This window comes from Gavialis gangeticus, unplaced genomic scaffold, assembly GCF_001723915.1.
Source record: "Gavialis gangeticus isolate Ggan-Ray unplaced genomic scaffold, GavGan_comp1, whole genome shotgun sequence".
Taxonomy (NCBI): Eukaryota; Metazoa; Chordata; order Crocodylia; family Gavialidae; genus Gavialis; species Gavialis gangeticus.
In genome coordinates, this window is record NW_017729006.1 from 13,407,852 (window position 1) to 13,424,387 (window position 16,536).

Here is a 16,536-nt window from a genome sequence, read left to right on the forward strand (position 1 = left end):
CTTGTTGAGGCAGGTGCCAGGTTCCCACACTGTTAAATAGTTTTGTGATGAGGATGGTTCTTAAATAGGCACTGGCTTCCAACACATCTGTCAGAAAGTGACAGCCTTCAGCCACTGGTGCCCTGGACTGGATGTCAGCTGATTAAAATCTCTCGAGCTGTTTGGTCCGTCTATTGTAAAAGCCTTCACAACAAAGCACCTAAGCATTGCTGTCATCTTCCTGGTTAGGCTAAAAATTTGAATAATTCTCATACAAGAAATGATCGTAGAACTTCAGAAAGCCACAAGTGGCCCCTTCAAACATTTTGAGAAACTCAGGAAATTGAAAACTTTGGAAATTTGGTATTCATATGCCCAGGTAATTTTAGGTGCTAATTTGAAATACTGGCTTCAATTTTAGGAGCAAACAACATAAACAGACTTCTGCATTATAGGATGGCCACATGTGCTGTGAAGTGCTACATCAGTTCCACCTATTGGGATATAAGACTTCCTGCTATAACCTGACAATTCCAAGAAGCAAATACAAAACTTTGAAAAAAGAAAGAATTGGAAGGGCCCTAGAAGGTAAAACAGAGTTGTAGGGAAAGGTGAAGTACAACTCTAGGGCAACATTTTAGGTTGGGAAATGTAGTTCAACCACAGTAATTAATTATCTGCCTACAGACATGTTAGTTAAGGGCATGCTGTAAAGTTCCCCATAGTGCTCTCAAGCAGATGTAGTGCTTTGAAGTACAGAATCATTGCTGGATCTTCTGCTGCTGTTGCATTGGAGCCAAGGCCTGGAATATGTGTACAGGACATTTGGGGGGAAATTGTCTTTTTGTGCTGGAAAATGGAAGTGCTGCTCTGGTAGATCCATTACCTGAGGGTGGCACAAAGAGTTAGAGGAATGGTAAATGCTTTTTACTTCAGTAAGGAAAATGTGAAGGCATCTATTTTTAACTGTATGGAAGGCAATATGGGCTTAAGTCCATGTATTTGAGGCCTGTATTACATATCCTCAGTCCTGCCTACTCAAACCTGTTTTAGTGAACATCATGCAAGGTGCTGGGTTGAGAAGGTGGGGAATTCCACCCAGGGATAGGGTGTAAGGTTCCAAGCCTGCCTAAATCTTTGTGGAAGGGGCACAGGATGTTACACCAGCCCAAGAAGTGGGAGCACTGACTAGCAAGGTAGGCTTGCTGATGGAGTGCATGACCTCCTAGTACATAAACTATTCCAGCTGGTGGGATTCTTACCAGGCAAAAGACAGATTCAAAATTATTCATACCTGAGCAAAATTTCAAGGGATAAGTGGCAATAATCTCATTCTATCCTCCTTCGGAGTAAATCATTCTTCTGTTACTACTTCAGGCACGTGAGCTCCATAGCTCTTTCCATCTGGAACACTCTCAAGGATAGATTAAAGCTAACTAGGCTCTGCATCTAGCAAAAGTTTCTTGCTCCAAATTTTCAAACACGTTCCACAGTTAGCTTTCTTTAGCCTGAACATTTTTCTTAGGCACTTTCTTTCAGCCTGTTGTTCCTGCTCTTTGATCTCAATGCTGTCCTCTCCAGTTGTATGTTGCTGTGGCGAGGCATTAGGGGGTGCTATCTTCCTAGACCTTGTGGAATTCTAGGCAGATTCACAGCAGGGTGCAGACTTTTTAAAAATGTATTTATTTTTCTTAGGCTTTTTTCTGGTTTTCTTCCTGCAGGAAGTCATAAACTGTTAACTTGCCTTTTGTGAAGCCTCAGACAGCAACATTGGATACCCCTTAGCAAAGCTGGGATCCTGCAAATAGAAGGGAAAGAATCAAAAGAATGATTCTGTGGGTTGTGCTGAGGGACTTGAAAGTTATGGCAGAAATGGGGTGAAGGTCAAAGTGAAATTTATCTTTGCACTAGGGACAAAGCTGACAGCATAAAGCTACATGAGTCTGAAAGGTTGTTGAGTGCTCTGTGCAGGGATATGGATTGGGAGGGCTATCTGGTACTTTAGGTCTTGTTTTTGGGTAGCTGAGAAAAATGAATACTCCAAAGAAGACTTCAAGCAGCAAAACGTGGAAAAATTCTTATACAGTATAGGTGCAAGGAGAAAGACCTCCTGGAGCAGAACCAGAAGATGGAAGGAGGAAGAAAAGCAAGTGAAAGACCCAGAGGAGGAAGTGGAAGAAGGAAGAGAGGTTGTAGCAGGGGCAAGAGACTGATAAAAAGGTGTCTCCATATGTAAAAGGAGAAGTTGGTGGTCTGGGGAGGTAAGACATAAGATTGAAACCATGGTTATGGGGAGGGTGGAGTGCTAGAAGCAAATGAGAGCCAGAAAAGGAAGAAAAACGGGTGAGAGACTGCAGTCTAAGATAGCTTGAGTACTGCAAGAAGCATAACCACATCAGCACAGAACTCAATTGAGGCCAAGCAACCTGCTTGAGGTCTGGGGGGGAGGAAGGTTGCACCCTGAGCTGAGCTCTGTGCTGCTGTGGCTATATTGTTAGCAGTCCCTGTGCTAGCAAAGATGCATCTATCTAAATTGCAGGCACACATGGATTGCAGCACAGAGTAGAAAAGAGTTAAATGGAAAAGGAAGAACAAGAAAAAGGCAGCTAGTATGCTGTTCCTTTAAGAGTTATAAAAAGCTTAGTGCCAAAATGCTATTCCCCCTACATACGCAATATGCTTGATTTTTTTGTACAATATAATGACGACTGTTATGGAGGGTGAGTGTGTAGGATGGTGAGGACAGGACTCCTACAGAAGGGTGGGGGTACTTATTATCAGGTAAGGAGGAGAACTACCTGGATACATACAAAGGGTAGTTTTAAGGTGTCTGCTCTTCATAAGATTGATTATGGCTTTTTTTTAAATACATACCTAATAGGAGACCCTCAGCCACACTTGCAGAGGGGGAGGGGACTCTGATGCATGCATGTTTGCATTTTAAGAGGCCTTACCTTGTTGAAATAGCAAGCTGTTCTGTGCCTCAAATGCTAGATAAATGTCAAATGAGCTTATGTTTTTTGGCACAGAATGAACAGGCCATTATTTATCATACCTTGTACTGGTAAGTATGAAGAGTATTTCCTTTCCCTGGTGCTCCTGTCCAGGGAGCAAAGGTAGTGTGCAAATTAATGCCTCCATGGTCAGGGATGACTGGAAGAGGGTCCACCCTGACCTCAGACCCTTCCAGCTGCTTCCTTGTTGGCTGCCAGCCTGGCTGCACACTTTGGGAGCAGGTGTTACCCTATGTTTGCCAGTCTATGTCCTGTTTGCCCCTGGGCTTAATTCTGTGCATCCACCCTTTTCCTTAGGCTTTATACTGAATTCTTAACAAGGTTGTCTGGGTCCCCTGTCTGTCCTCACCTTCCTGTGTGTACTTATCCTATTTGTTCTTTTCTTTGAAAACTCAGAGTTTTCACATAAGACACATACCTTATTTTAGAAAGGCAGAATAAAGAAAAAAAGACCTGTCCTTGTAGTAAGTACTGTAACCAAGTAGAGCAGTAGGGGGCCAAGCCTACTCATTGTTCTGTTCCCTATAAATCACATACAGACTTACTTTTGATTTTGCATGGCAAGAGTTTAAGTAGCAGAAATTGCTGTTACCATATTTCATCACTTATAATGTGCACCCCAATTTCTAGTACTATTTTTGAGGGAAAGGTGCATAAGGCATGCAAAAAAATACGGTATTTTATAGATCAAATTTCATCCTGTGACTGTAAATTGTTTAGAGGCCATAATGGCAGGGGCAATGCTGGAAAATAAGCTATAAACCTCACTAAGGCTGTTTCGTGATTTTAATTAACATTTGTAAGTTCTTTAAAGATCCTCAGATGAAAGGCACTGTAGAAGTGTAAATAGGTGAAACACAGCAAAAGAAATTTAAAGTAAGGGACTTGTTTAGCAGCTGTTCTATCAGACAGTAAATACACAAGGAGAGGCCTCTAACAAATAATGTAATGCCTTTACATTTCAAGGGTTTGATCAGCTGAACAGAGTAAGGCCCTGTACTCAACTCCAGGGTATTTGTCCATTTAATTTTTGTATATAATGCAACAACTTTTTAACAATGCATGTGCACACTTCCAAAATTGCACAGAATGTTCTAGGGATCAGTGGATTCAACACTTTGGATTGTGGTGACAACTGGAAAAATCCCGATTCCGAGGAAAACCAGGACTCCAGAACCACTTTCTCCTGCTGGCGGAGGAATATTTATGGTGCTGCCATCTGTGGGGTAGGTATAAGGGCAGCTATTTAATTTGCTGTGTGGGAAGATTGGTTGTACCTGAAGTCTAACAAAAATAAGAGTGTTTGACAAGAAGGATTTTGGGAGGAAGTGGGGATTTGCAATGGGCATGGAGTGAGGAGGGAAGCAGCAGAGGCTAGAGGCATGAAGTAATGTTCAAAGAAAGCAGGAACCTAGAGGGGAGTTGGCGGCTAGTTGTGGTACTGGGGGAGGCAGCAGGAACTGGGAAGGAAAGGTGGTAGTGCAAGACGTGGAAGCAGTAGGGGAAGTGAGTGGGTAGTGAAGAGCAAGGACTGTTTATTAACAAATCTTGGAGTGTAGGGAGGAGAGGGGCATGATTCTTGGCATAAGCATAGGTGATTGATAAAAGAAGGAGGTGGTGTGAATTTCTGGGATTGGGAGAAGGTAGAGGGGTCCAGGTTCATGAGTCACTGAAGGAAAAAGACAAAACACCTCTGACAATAGGGACTAGGGGACATCTGTAACATACACTTCTAGTCTCCCTTGTCCTGCACATTGCTTCTGCCTCAACGAATTTTAGTAGGCAGAGAAGTATTTCTGGTGTCCTCCACTGTTCACTGCACATCACAGAAAACAGCATCATATGGTGTGTTCTCTTCCCTCTCTGATTGGCTACACAGTTCTGCCTGAAGAAGGAACATGGTGTACCATTGCCTAATTTCAAGTACTTGTTCAAACATAAATTTCAAAGAATAGAGGTGAAACGTTTATCATATCACATGAGTACTTTGAGGATCACATAGTTCATAAAGAGTCCTTGCCTGACCTACATGCTTTGGCTGCTGTCCTGCAAATCCTAGCACTGTACTAACTGCTCAGTGGCTAGGGATAGACATTCAAAAAGCCTGAGCCTGAATTGATTCATTCTTTGCAGGTTAGTTTAACTTGACTAGGCTGAACAGGTTTGAAACTGGACATTCACTTTGGACTGAGGAAATTCAGGCACATGCCTGCAGTGGCTCAGACTAGAAGCTGGGAGGCACTAGAGCAGACCTTCCTTCCCTTGTGCAGGGAGCTGAGCTGAGCAGAGCATGGCCAGGCCTCAGCAGGACTCATTAGGGATGTCTGCCTGTATGGTCGTAGGCTTTTCCCTGCTGGTTGCTCAAGGGGTTGCAGTGTTGCCAGCCCCCAGCCCTGGGACAGCACTCAGAGCTGGAGGAGGGGGAATCAGTGTATGCATCTGTTGATGATGCAGAGCTTTTCAATCTCCCTCCCTGCTTTGTCATACTGTCTGCAGCAAACTGACAGATGGGGGGGGCACGGGGAAGCCAGCAGACCCTGCTGTACCTGTAAGTCTGTGCTGAGCTCCAGCCAGGGAGCAGAGGGGAGGGGCCAGGCCTGTTGTGGGGCAGAGAGCCCCATCCAGAGAGTACATACCCTGGGATCCTGGGGGACTCTGATTTAACTTAAACCAGCAAGGGGTCTGGGACAGACATTGCATAAACTGGTTTGAGCCAAATCAGTTAAGTCTGATACTACATTCAACCAGGTTTATCTCAAACTGGTTTCAGTTATTTTCAAACTGGTTTATGTGCACTGAACATCTGTTCTGTTACAGGTTTAAACCAGTTTCTGATCACTTAAATCAGTTTGAGTAATGTCTGTCCCTAGCTAGTGTGGGTAGCCCTACTGATGTTCATGAAAAACCTAAAAGCTTTCACAGAAAGCTTAAGCAGTTGGTGAACTGGGGCTTCTGCACACTGACCACTATTTGCATATCTAAAAAGTCTTTCTCATAAACCAATTCCAAGAAGTAATCATTTCAGTGAGCTTACAACAGAAAGAAGTGTAGGACCTCTTAATTCTCAGGCTCTTTTGTGCAGCTGTGCCTCCCACTCAAGTCAACTGGAAGCTTGATATCGCTAAAAAACAGGATTCCCTATGCTTTACTATTTGGAATTTATTGTTTGTAATTAAAAAGCCACAATACCCCCAGTGAGAAGGAAGTCCCTTTTATTTCTTGGCTGTAAGGATGCCACATGAAATGGCACAAACAGTGTAGATTGGATGGCACACAAGTAATGAAGGGATTTTATTCTGCAAAAACAACTAGGATGCCTATTAATATAATTAAAGCTTAAAGTAGCCAAGAATTTTTGGGTCGATCTGGCAGAACATTCCCATTGTTTTGTGGTTAACAGGAGATAGAATCATATAAAATGTGGGTTAGAAGGGACCTCAGGAGGTCATCTAGTCCAACCCCCTGCTCAAAGCAGGACCATCCCTAACTAGATTATCCCAGTTAAGGCTTTGTCTAGCTGGGTCATAAAAACCTCCGAGGATGTAGATTCCACCACCTCTCTGGGGAACCTGATTTACTACCCACCTAGTGTGAGAATTTTTCTGAATATCTAACCTAAACTTGCTGCAACTTGAGACCATTGCTCTTTGTTCTGTCATCTGCCACCACTGAGAACAGTCCAGCTCCATCTTCTTTGGAACCACACTTCAGCTGGCTGAGGGCTGCTATTATATCACCTCTCAGCCCTCTCTTCTCTGAACTAAATAAACGCAGTTCCCTCAACCTTTCCTCACAAGTCATGTGCCCCAGCTCCCTCACCATTTCCGTTGCTCTCTGCAATTTGTCCGCATCCTTTCTGCAGTGGGGGCCCCAAAACTGAACACAGCACTCCAGATGTGGTCTCACCAGTGCAGAATAAAGGGGAATAATCATTTCCATTGACCTGCTGGTAACACTGCTACCAATGCAGCCCAGTATGCCATTAGCCTTTTTGGCAACAAGGGCGCACTGTTGGCTATTCAGCTTATTGTCCCCTATACCCCCCAGGTCCTTTTCTGCAGAGCTGCTGCCCAGCCAGTCAGTCCTCAGCCTGTACCTATACATGGGATTGTTCTGTCCTAAGTGCAGGACTTTGCATTTGTCCTTATCAAACCTCATGGGATTTTTTTTTTTGGTCTAATCCTCCAATTTGCCTAGGTGTCTCTGAACCCTAACACTATTCTCCAGTGTATCTACTACTACCTCCATCTTGGTGTCATCTGCAAACTTACTGAGGGTGCACTCTATGCCATCTTTCAGGTTGTTAATGAAGATATTGAACAAAGACCAGCTACAGGGCCAAGCCCCGGTGCACTCCAATTGATACCAGCTGCCAGCTAGACATCGAGTCATTGACTGCTACCCGCTGAGCCAAATGATCCAGCCAGTTTTCTGTCTACCTTACAGTCCATTCATCCAACCTGTACTTCCTTAGCTTGCCTGCGAGGATGTTGTAGATCACATGTTCCACTGCACAGTATTAACACGCATTTCCATTAAAATTAAGGAAGATTCTAATGTTTGAAATTTGTGTGTGCCCCTCTGTAAATTTAAAATTGCAAGACAGCTGGAGGAAGAGAAGAAAGAGGAGGAGGAGGGGTTTTGTACTGCACAAAACTGCTGTTTCCTTTGCTACTGGAACATAACTGAATTCGCAGACTGCATTAGAAAGAATGGCTTTTTAGGGCACATCTTGGGTGCTCACAAAGCAATGCTCATAAAAGACATTGCTGGGGGCACATTGCATTTCATCTTTCTGTTGAAATTGGGAGGCCTTGTGCCATTAGCGGGCAGCTGCATTAAGGGTTTCATAGGTAACTTCAGGACACTGGACACATTTACAATGCACAAAACACAAACACTTTTAATGGTTATTTTCCCTACGTGTAAAATTCACAAGAAGGGGCCAGGTTTTCCTGTGCCTACTGACAAATGCTCTTGAAAAGAAGGTCTGGATTAGACTCCTCACTTTAGGCTGTCATTTCTGGGATCAACACAGTGTTGTGTCCTTTGGGGGAAAAAGAGAACAAGACAGTGCTTCACCTGGTTCTGGAGTGATTTGTGTGGCAGGGATTAGGACTCCTTCGTTGATAGGCTTCTAAGGGAAGCTCCGTACAAACCGCCTTGCATTGAAGGGTGCCAGGAAAGGAAAGTAGGCCTTATTGTGGAGACCAGAAAAAACAAAAGCTAGGTGAAGTCCATCAACCTATTTATTCCACAGTGTGAATAGCCATATCACACAAAAAGCAGGTTTCAGAATAAAATAATTAGCTAGTTAGTATGCTCATCACCATCAGGTGCTTCATATCCAAGCAGCAGAGTTCAAGGAGACTTGTTAAACTGGTCTCTGGCAGCATTTGCACTGTCTGCAGGTTCACAAACTACAGGCTGCACAGTTTGTCACTTAACACCCAAAAACCTGTGGTAGTGCCCACTTCAGTATAAGTCCAGTGTTTATTGTCAGTGGAAATGTGTTTATGACTGTCATATAATGGCTTAATGTAATTAGAAACTGAAGGAAGAAATGATGTAGCCTTTTTTTAAAGTAAGAAAAATGTTTCCTTTAAAGAGTAAGATAAACAGCAACACAACTTGTGTGGTTCTGGTTTGGTTTAAAAGATACACACAAAATGTAGGCGACAGTAGAAATAGCCAGATAGGTTTTAGATAGTAATTCCTTGCCTTGCCCTGACTCTCCATTAAGGAGGTTCCTTTACTTAATTGCTGCAAAATTGTATGGTATCTCTTTAAATTAGCATTTTTCTTTGAAGCTCTGGAATGCCCAGGCAGTATGTGTTTTAATCTTTCTTAAATGTCTGTTGTTAAAGAAGTGAAACTAAAACATTTTTGGGGGTAGACTTATATTCTTCAGAGGCTGGGGGGCAGGGATCCTAGTATTGTCTGTCCCTTGAACAAACCCTTTGTTTCAATTAGCTGTGGCAGATCTGGTTTATGTTTGTACTACTTTGACATATGTTCATTGGGGGAATGTTTAATGAACCTTTTTTGTAGATAAGAGTAATTTATAATTCTTCTCAGTTTCCTAAGATGTAGCATGCACATTAGTGTTACTAGGAGCATGCATGGAAGAAACTTATTTTAATTTTATTATATTTTGGAAACAAGACCAAAGAAGTCTTAGAACTTGGCTGTTCTTTATGTGTTTAGTGCCACATAGGAGAATCCAAGGAATTTCAAAACCTAAATACTGTCAAAGATCAGGGCTTCAGTACCTAGGACAATGATTATAGTGATTGGCAAGATTCTGATTTGTGTGAATGGATGAATGAATGGAAATCTCATATAACATACTTCCAGGAGTCAGAAAAACACAGGTATATTGAATGCTAGTTAATGGAGTAGTAACACTATTACAGTCTGGAAAAGAGGAATGTTTATTTTCCTGTGAGTTAAAATCATTTCTAGTATAACTTTTTCTCAAGTTAGTGTTGTTTGTATCAGGGATGACTTTGGTTCTAAAACCTGTAACCCAGAAAATGTTAACCCCACACTTTCATGGATTTAAGAGTTTACACAGTTAAATTTTACACACATACACAAACATTTGCTTTTCTTAAACATTGGACTATTTATGCCTTGATTTATAATAGTTATTTAAAACTAAATATGAATAAGAAAGGTTTAATACATATTGTTTGGAAACATATAGTGTTTGGGATGCAGTAAGTAGCAGGAACAGAAGAATTTCTGTGAAAGTGAACACTGTTTATAATTTCCCTTCAGTAAGAAGCATTTAGAATTCTATACAAAAAAAAAAAATTAATTCTGAATTTTTCCATGAATGGCAAATGGGTCTTTAGTAACTAAACAATCCATAAACAGTTCTTGAATGTGTTTCTGCGTAACACTAATCTTTAAAATGAAGATGCAGCAGAGACCCTGAATTTAGTATATTTGTGTTTTTATACATGTTTCACTTCTCAAATACAGTGGTTGAACCAAATTGTGAGAACCAACCATGAATATAAAATCTGTGCTTACACTGATATCCCTTTTTTAATATAAAATCTATCATCCCAAAACCTGTGCAAGATCTGCCTCTTTCAAGTGTATATGCAAGTTACAGCATCCTTTTTAAAAAATGAACTACATTCCTTGCTGTTTCAGTGAGGTTTTTTTATGCAAGTTGACACAAGTTTCTTCCCTACTGACCTCTTTTAAAGCAACTTTCAGTTCCCCCATGTCTATTAAAAAAAGTCATATCATGTACAAACACATTCTTTATGTACATTTAAAAAAATCCTCTCTGATATTGTTTTTCCAAATGTAAAATGTCTGTATGCACCACAGGCATGTTGTGGAGTTCTTTGACTCTGAAGGAGGGGGCTTGGGTACTTCCCATAAAATTCAGCCTGTTACACTACAACTAGGCCTGGCCACTGTCAGTTTCTTTATTCTGGGATCTCTAGCTAATAACAAGGATTATACTCCAAATACGGCTTTAGTCTAGCAACACAAATATATTGTAGTACAATTTAGTTCAGTTCCAGAGTAAGTCAGGTCACAGTTGTTGCCACTCGGGTTCCATTCTTTGCATGTTGTTGGCTTCTATGAGTTAAGGCATGGAGAAAGAAATTTTGCTTCCTCCAGCTGCTGGGCCTGCAGTTCCTCTCTCTGTAGGAAATTCTGAAACACGGGTGAAATCTAGTGTTCACTTTGCTCACACTGGTTAGACGGGGGGCTGCTGAGTATAGCAGACACCGCCCCCCCCCTCCCCCCCATTATTTTACCAGTCCACACATCATTGGGAGTGACACACACACACACAGTTAGTTTAATAGGAAAGTTTTCCTGAATGACTCCTACAACCCCAAACAACTTACCATCTCCTACTGATGTTTTAGCAGGCTCATTCTGTGACCAAGAGGAAGAGTGAGTAAGTTTAGTGCTTCCCACTGCCTTAATTGCCCCGTTCTCAAGATATTTAATTCTTTAGACCATTGTTTGTAACAATATTGTAATAAAAAATAAAGGCATTCTGTTTTCTAACCTTTTGCACAGTCTTACTTGGCTGCCTCATTGTGCCCACAAGGCCTGTGGGTGAAGAATCAAGCAAAAGGTCAGCATGTTTTACTCTTGTCTTTGGATTTGGACTGTTAATGAACCATGGAAGAAGATCATTGTGACAAAATTCCTCCTGACATGGTGAAGATAATACCCCAATGCAGTCATCTGTGATTTAAGTCTTGTGCCATTCTGAGTTATGCAAAACATGAAGCCTGTCTGCATATTATGCCTGAGCACTCCAGTGTTACTTGGGGTTCTGTTACCCTTTATGTGATGGCTGTTTCAGCCAAAAGGATTTTTCGCATGAATCAAAACATGCAGAAATATTCTTGATTCTGCTGCTAATAGTCATGAACACTAAACAACCTCCCTCAGGTGTCCCATCTTTTACTTTAAGCTTTTCAATGAAGAACTATGAAAGAGAAAAATTATGATAGGCCAATATCTTCTGAAGCTCTCAGATCAATGGCTGTGTTGCAGCTAGATGTAATAATATTCATCTGTGTCTGAATGAGTTTGTATGGTTTGGATTTGGAACCCCTTGGCCCTTAGGGTGAGAAGTGTCCTTCCTCTGTCTGCTGTACAACCCACAAAGATGACTCACCTTAAATGCTAATTGTAGAACCTAGAAGATAAGACTGATCCAAAAAAACCCAGCATCATAGCAAGCATCATTTGGTAAGGTGCAGACAGAGTCTTTTCCAGTGTTACTGTTTTTGTACCATGGCTAGGACTTCTATATCCAGTAGCCTTGGTAGGGATGATAGGAACAAAGGAGTTTACCCAAGTGGCCTACAATTGGCAGGAGAGAGGACAGTAAAGCAGCAGCATTTCTCTACCCTTGACTTTATAAAAGTCACCATGGTTTAAGTGTAAGCAATTGGGACACATTGATGAGTTTGGTGGGGAGAAGCTGAAGCTGAGGAAGAACCGTGTTATACAGTATTGTTTACCAGAAGACTCCTTGGGAAGACAGTGGAAGTTACTTCTGGGACTGTCAGACTTACTTCTCATTGATTGTGCTCTGAGCTTTCAAGCTTCTTTTCATAGTATGCATTCTGCAGCTAGAGATAAGGGACCTGTATGCCTATTAAATAAATAAATAAATAAATAAAGGGCATAAAAAAACCTGGCAAGAGTGCTGACCCTACACACAGCTACTTTTGAGATCTGAGGGGGGTTTCCATGTAGACTTCCTTCATGAACTTTTCTAGGAATTTGGGGTGCTTTGAGCTTCTTTCAGGCCATAGCTATCTTGTTTGTTTATACTAGTATCAGAACTACTGGTGAAATCTTCTGCTGTGCAAAACTATCCAAGAAGCTTTAAATAATCCACCTATATGTTACCTTTCTGTTTTCATTGTACAGCAGCACCTTTGTTTGTCAGTATTTTAGGCTGCCAGTATCACTTCAAAGATGTACAATATTTGTAACAGAATATAAAATATTTTGTTACCACCTGCCCCACCCCCATCTTTTTTTCCTGATTTTTCAAAAGGAAAGTTTGAATGTTAATTGTAATACCCAATATCCCCCTTTCACTTTAAGCCTTCAGGATATTATTATTATGTTTTACCTTGTCTTGCTTTGCTGGGAGGACAGGAGTAAGAGCTTTCACAGCCCTTTGGGAGTCTCTCACAAAGAAAGGCACTTTCATGAAGGCTGCAGCCCCATTTTTAAAAGGACCTTTGCTGATCACCTTTGAACAGTCCTTCAGCTAAAAAGTGGCTAAATTAGGAACAGATACTTCTAAGGAAAAAATAAAAGGAAAAAAAAGCTCTCTCCCAGTTTCTTCTTCTTTTTAAATGATATTTACTATAACTATTAAAAATATCACAGTAAAGAAATTTTTTGTGACTGTCACTTCTAAGTTATTAGGGTGCGAGGAATTTCTTTTGCTTTTCATCTCTCAGGTTGGACTATGAGAAGGGGGAAATGGGATTCATAGTTCTGAAATGTACTCCTTTCCTCCTGCCTTCAAACAGGAGGCTCAGCCATATCTTAGGAAAAGGGGACAGGGAGCCAGAGTTCCATGATACCCATCATGGTTTTTACTGTGCTGCATTTCCCAATGCAGAATTAGCATATCAGCACCAATCTGCTAGGAAGGTGTGTTGCTAGCAGATCAAGGGAAGTGATTATTCCCCTCTGTTTGGCACTGGTGAGAGCACATCTAGAGTATTGTGTCCAGTTTTGGGCCCCCCACTTCAGAAAGGATGTGGACCAATTGGAGAGAGTCCAGTGGAGGGCAATAAAAATGGTTAGGGGGCTGGGGGACCTGACTTCTGAGGAGAGGCTGAGGGAACTGGGCTTATTTAGTCTAGAGAAGAGAAGACAGGAGGGAGTGGGGTGAGGATTTAATAGCAGCCTTCAACTATCTGAAGGGTGGTTCAAAAGTGGATGGAGCTGGATTGTTCTCAGTGGTGGCAGATGACAGAACAAGGAGCAATGGTCTCAAGTTGCAGCAAGGGAAGTTTAGGTTAGACATTAGGAAAAACCTTCTCACTAGAAGGGTAGTAAAACATGGTGACAGGTTACCCAGAGAGGTGGTGGAATCTCCATCCTTAAAGTTTTTAAGACCTGGCTAGACAAAGCTTTGACTGGGATGATCTAGTTGGGGATGGTTCTGCTTTGACCAGGGGGTTGGACTGGATGACCTCCTGAGGACCCTTCCAGCCCTAACTTTCTATGATTCTATTATTCTGTAATCCTGGAATTAAGGAGTGCCTAATCTAATGTTTAAATCTCTAAGCATGTCATGTCTTTCTATTGCTGTATCAGCCAGGAGCTTTATTTTTACATGCCACCACGGCTTTGCAAGAATGTTTCCTTCCTACTGACACAATGAGGGCAAGCACAGGTTTTTGGTGTTTTCTTTGATTTGATGTAAGCACTAGATACAATAGCTCTTGGTTCAGCTGCCACACAATAGAAACCTGCTTTTGATTGAATTTTCAAGGTTGCCAGAAGTGTTTTTTTGCTAATACATTTAAAACACTGAGTTCACCAACAGTTCCTGAGGTAGGAGGGAGGCTATTGGATTATAAAGTGCACTTTCCTGCACCTGAAGCCACTAAGCTTTGTTGGCAGCACAAGGGCAATTAGTAATTTATCACAAACCCGTTTAGAACTTCATCTAGTGGGAGAGCAACGAGTGAGGTTTGTCTGAACAATAAAGGTCCCCTTTTCATGGCAGCATCTGACTTGAAATAAAAACAGGGAAAGCACAGAGAACTGATACACAAGCAGCATTGATTCTCACAAGGATTGTTTTTTTCAAAGTTTTCCAGAATACATTGTCTAGTCTTCAAGGTGGTGGCAGGAGTGAGAAGTCAATGCTGCTTTGGGACTGCAGAAGATGATCAGCCATCATAAATAACCCTGTGGCATGCCAGCCCTTTGGGGGGTGGGCTTCCCTATTCACTCTCTGAAACAATGAGAAGGTAAATTAGAGAGAGAGGTAGAGCTGTGTTAGTCTGAAATCAGGCAGAAGGCAGGGCAGACTAAATCAGAGATGCCTCACATAAGCTTTCATAAGCCGGAGCTTGCTTCATCAGATACACCCCTGTGATTGTGATAAGGTCCCTCCTGGCATTTAAAAGTTCATAGCTGACTGAGGTGGGCTCAGGGTGGATTCAGGGGGTTGTACAGGTGCATTTGCTCCCCTCTTTGCTTTCTGTTCCACCTAAGGTTGAAAACCAACTGCCTGGCAGTGGCAGCAGCCTTTCTAGTTGGGCAGTGCTGAGAAAATCCATTGACTTCATGGCTGATTACAATCTACCTGATCCTTTCTAAACTCTTCGTTCCACAGGTGTTAAGGACCCTCTCTCATTTTCAGTGGTCTTGATGTTCCACCAGTTGAGTTACCCTTTGTTCTGCCATTCATGCTGTCTGTTAGCTGCTCCTGGTCATGAAGCTCCTCTTTCCCAGCCCTGCAGATTGTTTTTGACTCATTCCAATGTAACTAGACCTGTTCCTGCTTCTCAAACTGAGTCACACAGCTCTAGGCTTATTTTCAGTTTATTTTCAATTGGGGGAAAAAAATTCTGTGTAGTTTCATCCCTGCTGATACATCTCACCATCTGCATTCCCCTTCTCTGAATCCTAGTCCCACCCATGGGTGGGCTAGTGGGTAGGTAGGCATTAGCCGGCTTCCCTTTCCCCCTGCCCTGGCTGGAGGCTACTTGCTGGGGTGTTGGCATGAGGACACCCAGCGCAGAATTCACTTTCTTGGGTTTCAGGGGGGGTTCAAGCCAAGATGCCAGCAGGTTAAGGGATTCCCCTCCCCAGTTCAGCACTGGTGAGGCCACATCTGGAGTCCTGTGTCCAGTTTTCAGCCCCCCACTCCAGAAAGTGAACAAAGTGGAGAGAGTCCAACTGAGGGCAACCAAAATGGTTTGGGAGCTGAGGGACGTGACTTATGAGAAGCTGAGGGAACTGGGCTTTTCTGGAGAAGAGAAGACAGAGTGAGGATTGGATAGTAACCTTTAAGTACCTGAAGGGTGGCTCCAAGGAGGATGGAGCTAGACTGTTCTCAGTGGTGGCAGATAGGGTGGCCATCATAGAGGTGTTCTGCTACTCTGTCCTCTATTGATATGAAACCCGAGGCCTTCGTGTCCTCTATTTTTCTCTTGAAAACTGGACACAGGACTCCACATGAGGCCTTACCAGTGCTGAATAGAGGAGAAAAAATCTCCAGCTGCTGGTGCCTTGGCTTGAACCCCCACTCAGAAACCCAAGAAGGTGAATTTTGCCCTGGGTGTTCTCATGCCAACACAATCCTGCTCCCCTGGTGGCAAGTAGCCTTCAGCCAGCGCAGGGGGAAAGTGAAGCCTGCCAGCACCTACCTACCCCCTAGCCCACCCATGGGTGGGACTAGGATTCAGAGAAGGGGAATGTGGATGGTGAGATGCAGCAGCAGGGATGCATATTTCTTGAAGAGAAAAATAGAGGAGAGAAAGGTGTCGGGTTTCATATCAATAGAGGACAACTGGACTAGGATGGCCACCCTGGTGGTAGATGGCAAAACAAGGAGCGAGGGTCTCCAGTTGCAGCAAGGGGAGTTTAGGTTGGCTATTAGGAAAACTCTCTCACTAGGAGGGTCGTAAAACACTGGAGCAGGCTACCCAGAGAGGTGGTGCAATCTCCCTCCTCGGAGGTTTGAAGACCCAGCTAGACAAAGCCTCGGCCGGGCTGATCTAGTTGGGTCCCGCTATGCGCAGGGGGTGGCCGAGAGGCCCCCTGGGGTCCCTCGCGGCTCCGGCCCCTGGTGCGACCCGCAGGCAGTGGGGCGTGCTCAGCCGGGCCGGGCCGGGCGTGCGACCCCTCGCGGCGGGGGGCGGGGTCATCCATCCCCTCGGGCTCCCCGCGCGCCTGAGCAGGGAGCCGGGCGGGGACGCCTCACCCTGCGCTGCCCGCCCCTGAGGGGGGAGCGCTGGCGGAGGAGGGAGGAGCCAAGCGCCGCCGCTTCCCTCCC

The 16,536-nt window shown here is 43.3% G+C and overlaps 1 long non-coding RNA gene across 1 annotated transcript; it reads left to right on the forward strand.

Annotated features, from left to right (window-relative positions):
- Window positions 1-1,761: 1,761 nt before the first annotated feature.
- LOC109291736 lies at window positions 1,762-8,751 on the forward strand. The gene is made up of 3 exons (XR_002095938.1): window positions 1,762-2,240; window positions 4,082-4,219; window positions 7,293-8,751. It is a non-coding gene; the product is annotated as an uncharacterized LOC109291736 (long non-coding RNA).
- Window positions 8,752-16,536: the final 7,785 nt, after the last annotated feature.